Raw genomic sequence first — 5,152 nt, forward strand, 5'->3', positions numbered from 1 at the left:
GGAAAAATATAGAAAACTGCGAACTACCAGAAATGGAATGACGTGAACACCCAGGAACACACTGCTGTGAGAACCTACATGTACGGCAAGCAGTTATCTAGCAAGAACAATGAGAATCGCAAAGGATGCGAACAGAATAAGATCAAGAGAATCATGAGAAGAGATAGAACATTATTGTCCAGTTCACATTTCAAAACATGTAAAAAGCCAAGGCCAGACCAGTGGCGAGGATGGAAACGGATGCGTACAGAGAGCTCTGGCCGGAACCGTTGCCAGTGGCTGCCTCAACGATGGATGTGGAGTAGGTGTCCTTCACGACAGTAATGTCGCTACCTGAAAGACCGGTTTGCCTGGACATGGCTGTGGCCAACACCTGACTTGACGCCACTGCGGAAGTCTCCTCATCTAGATCGGGAAGAACTCGAACGGTCAGACGGATTTGGAATGGGCAGCCATCCTCATCCGTGTGGGAGGAGTTAAAACTCGAGATTTGACAGTCTCTGTCGCTGTTCATTGCCTTGCACTGGGTTTCCACGGTGGTCATGGCCAGAGTTTGCAGAAGAGTGTCGTTATGAGGCTGAGCCCTGAGGCACATTGTGACCCTGTACAGATCCTGTGTTGATGTAGACTGAACAGTTACGAAGTTGCCGGGAAGAGGAACGCGAGCGGCGACTGGAGCACCAATGGCAGGGCAGCTTGGAGATGTGCTGGAAGTCTTGAGAGATGTGCAAATGCTCGCCGCATCTTCACTGCTGGCACTACAGAACTTGGTTAGTTTTTCCTGGCAAGTCGCTTTGCAGGGCCGTTGGATGCCCGTGTTGCTGTCACAGGCACCAAGAGAAGCGCCGCACGCAATCTCCTGCATCACTGCATTGCATGAAGAGCTGCCAGCAGGAATGTTGAGCGAGACGTTGTTGAAGAGGGCCTTGCCTTGACGCATCCACATTGAATAGAATGACTGTGCCATTCGGTCGGCTACAGAGGACCTTTCACATCGAGCACCATAGTGAGCTGTTTTGCTTGAGGAGAAGAAGGCAGCGCAGAATGGAACCTCAGATCCAACCGACTCACATTTCTGGCAAGTAACGTTGTCGTCACTGACAAAGTCTACGATGCTGTTGCCTAGTGCACACTGAGCCACTCCGGAGTTGTACTCCGAACTTTCGAATGTTCCCAGAGCTGGAACAAGACACTGACGGGTGACTTCGTTAACACTCACATTTAGCTTAAGTCCGTCAACGCGGTTGTCAACATTGGGCTCTTTACCCAGCACGTAGCTGCCGTCATTAAACAGCAGCTGTTTTAAACCGTTGCACACTCTTGTCCTGGTCTTGTTGATGCATCCGTAGCCCAGAACTATGGAGGCGAGGTTAGTCTGCATCGCTTGACCTTCGGCGACAAAAGCCAGCGCATTATATCCAGTGCGGTTGAGGTGAGGGGCAAAGCACTGAGCAACAGAGATCACCTTGTCCATTCCCTGTTCAGAGCGATAACTGTCAAAGAATTCAACCACTTTGGAGTGTTCTTGCAAAGTTGCAGCCAGATTACAACTCGTCAAAAGTGCAGAGGTGACACGGGAATCCGTCGCGGACTGGAATACTTTGCAACATTCCACAGCACCGCTTGTGGCACGCACAGTAGAGATTGCGACAAGAATCAGGAGAAGGGAAACGTACGAGAAAGCCATGGCTTCAAAGAGAGCTTAAACCCGGCTGGATAACAGAAGAAATAACTGATTCGGACACGGACTGAAGAAGAACTGGCGTTCTCCCAAAGATGAAAAGCCAGATAACATCGATTGGCCAGGGCGCATTGCAGCAAATTACATCCATATACAGGAGCCGTAACTGGTCAAACCTGTTTTGTTCCATATTTTTGTCCATAGCCTTCCGTAAGAGCACATGATAAGACGCATGGATAGCTGTAGCATGTCCCCAAGTTGGCCAAGTACAGTAAATGCGTACCGCTAGGTCGCCATATCGGCACCGCATCGACTCCCGGATCCCTTCACTGCCCCCCGCCTATGCCCATAGTGATAAGGATAGGTTGTCATGTCACTGCACATGCACTGATCATGATTATTATTATAATAATAATCATGATCGGCTTACAGCAGCAAGCTAGGCCGTCTAGGCCGTCCATAGACGAGTCTACCTAGTGCCTGGTTGTAGGTCAAGGGCTAGGGGTAAACTTAAAAGGCATGGCTTGCTGCTGTAAGCCGTTCAACTCGGAACTCGGAACACGGAACTCTCGACCTACTTTGCAAACGTCGTGCGGGGGCCGCGGGGGGGGGGGGGTCGGGTTAAGGTTTCTTATACATGTTGTTCCACTTATGGGGCCATGATTTTCGGAAAAGTGCCTGAATCGCACTTTCAAGCTTCCACGAAACAACCAAACGCCCCACTGCATGCACTGCACTGGCTATGCATTGCACCCAATGCACTGGCCTCATTTGGGGTCTGGAACTAACTTTAGACACGGAGGAACCTGTTTGACTACAACACACTTGTACATGTGTGCAAAACCCAACATCAGCCCCTTAAGGAGCCGTCCAAGGTTACCAATATTATTTTCAAAACGAAATGTTTTCGTTTGTGGGTGGGTGGGTTTGATGGAGTTTCGTTTTGATAATAATATTGAATGCTGATGGAGAATGCCCAGTTACTTCTGGGTGTCGAAAATTGACATCAATATTTTATTGGAATTCGTTTTACCTGCAGTAAAGGTGGGTGGGTGGGTGGGGGCTGAAAAATACTAAAACTTTTCGTTTTGTAAAAACAATCGGTAACCCCGGACGGCCCCTAACCACGATTTTTATTAGAGCTACATGTACAAGATCGCTTGACTTGCCTCAGCAACCGTGCAGTTAGAACTGTTTTTGGTTATCCAAGGTTCTGTGACATTTCTACTATTCTAGCCAGATACCACCTAGCTTCTATCTCCTTACGTTTTAGATTCAAATTGTTCGTACTTATTTACAGATCATTACATAAGGTGTGCAGCCCGCTCTTAACAGACTGTTTTGTGACTAGAGTCAATGCCACACACACAGCGTCAATCACCCGCTCGCAGGTTACTCTGTCTCTTGCTCTTCCCCCGGCTAATAACCGCTATGGCTTGTACGCATTAAGCTTCTTAGGTGCAGATCGCTGGAATTCGCTCCCTGCTTCTGTTCGTATTTGCTCCACGCTATCAGACTTCCGCTCATCTATACAAAAACATATAGGGTACCCCGTAAGAAGGCCTTAGGCCTGTGGGAATGCCCTATTAAAAATTTAATAAATAATAATAATAATAATAATAAGAGTTGAATTTGCTGCGTTTGTAAGGTGTTTTACTTCGGGGGGGGGGGGGGGGCGGGGGGGGGATTAAGGTTGCTTATAATATTATGTTGTTCCGCTTATGGGGCTATGATTGTGGGAAAAGTGCATGGTTTGCACTTTCAAGCTTCCACGAAACAACCAAACACTCACTGGCTATGTATTGCCCTGGCACCATGGCCTGGCCTCATATGGGGTCTGGAACTTGAGGCACGGGTACGGAGGAACCTGTTTTACTACAACCCACTTGTACATGTGTGCAAAACCCAAAGTCGGCCACTTACTTGTTCTTAGTACTTAATTAGTAACTTCAATGCAGACAGCGGCCCAGTAACAGGTTTTGCCTTGCTCTGACGTGTATCTACAGTGGGGTACCTATGGGGTGGCGTTTTCGGAAAGATGCTTGTTGATATTACCGTTTTGGATTCGCTGGCCGAAAAGGACAGATATATCTATTACTGCACTAGTAACAGCGGGGCGAAAAGGAGAGGGAAAGTGAGTGAGAGTGAGAGTGAGAGAGAGACGAGAGAGAGAGAGAGAAAAAACGAAAGGGAGAGATAGTAATAAAAATATAATAATCTTCATTTCAGGATTACAGTTTACAGCGAGAGAGACAGAAAGAGAAAGAGAGAGAAGGAGAGACAGTGAATAAAAAAAGGAAAGAAACCAGTTTGTTTCTTGTTCCAAGCTTCCATAACAACAACCAAAATGTCCAATAATCCGAAATCAAAATTAATTTGCTTTGAAGTAATTAAATATATTAACCATTAATAGGTTGAGAGAATGGAAAAGGGGAAAGAAGCCAGTTTGCGCCCTGTCCTATTCAACCCGACAGCTTCTCCACAAGTTTTCCAATGCATCTCGCGCAGAGCATCATTGGGGAATATGAGGTAGCGGTACATGCCCCCGAGTGTAAGGAGAGCACTGACGTGAAGTTTGGGAAATTGTAAGAAGGCAGTATATTTCAGGCGAAGGATTTTCACCCCCAAAGAAGTTTGAGCTACTTTAGCGCATTTGCTAGTACAAACCGTTCGACCGTCCAGTTACCCAAAGGTACCTGAGCCATTACACAATAGTTGGTGAAAAAAGGCTCGAGAAAGACAGAGTTCGTCAGCTCAAGCGTCTTTTTACTGGTGGAATTGGCCAATCCTGCACCACACTCCTTTGCATATTTTGAGAACTCTTTTGAAACTGCGCTCAAACCTTGCCATTTCCCCAATTAATATCCAAGCCGCCACAAATGAACAGGCCTCGGCCACATTACACAAACCGATTGATTGTATCCGAATTTGCGCCCAGGATGATAATTATTATCAGATATGATGATGGCCTCCTTGGTGAAAATTCGGATACAATTGATAGGCGTAGCGGAGAGGGATAGAATAAAGAATATTTTACGGGCGAACAAAACATAACGCAGTGCAGTGATGATTTGGATACTACTCCTTCACTATTCAAAGAATGCTAAGTCTTTTCATGTCATTTTTCTTTCTTCATTGTATGGATCAGGTATTGCCCATGATAGGTGTGCCCTTCTCCGAGCCAGTATGGCCGGTTTGTCTTTGAGGAGCATGTCATGGTGTCTACTGGCAGTGTGTGGGCGAGTATGCTACCGTATGAGATGATGATGCAATAAATAAATAAATACATAAATAAATAAAATATCGGCGGCCGTTGAAGGTCGCTGAAGGTCATTATCTCTAAATTGTTTCTATTGCAAGATCCCTACCAAGCTGTGCACACTTCCCTCCATGCAAACGGAAGGCACATTTGAAGGGTAGGTTCCAAGCGGTTCTTTTGCCCTTGTGAGTGTCATCATTTGATACAAAAGA

The sequence above is a fragment of the Sycon ciliatum genome, chromosome 3 (assembly GCF_964019385.1).
Source record: "Sycon ciliatum chromosome 3, ocSycCili1.1, whole genome shotgun sequence".
NCBI classification, from domain to species: domain Eukaryota; kingdom Metazoa; phylum Porifera; class Calcarea; order Leucosolenida; family Sycettidae; genus Sycon; species Sycon ciliatum.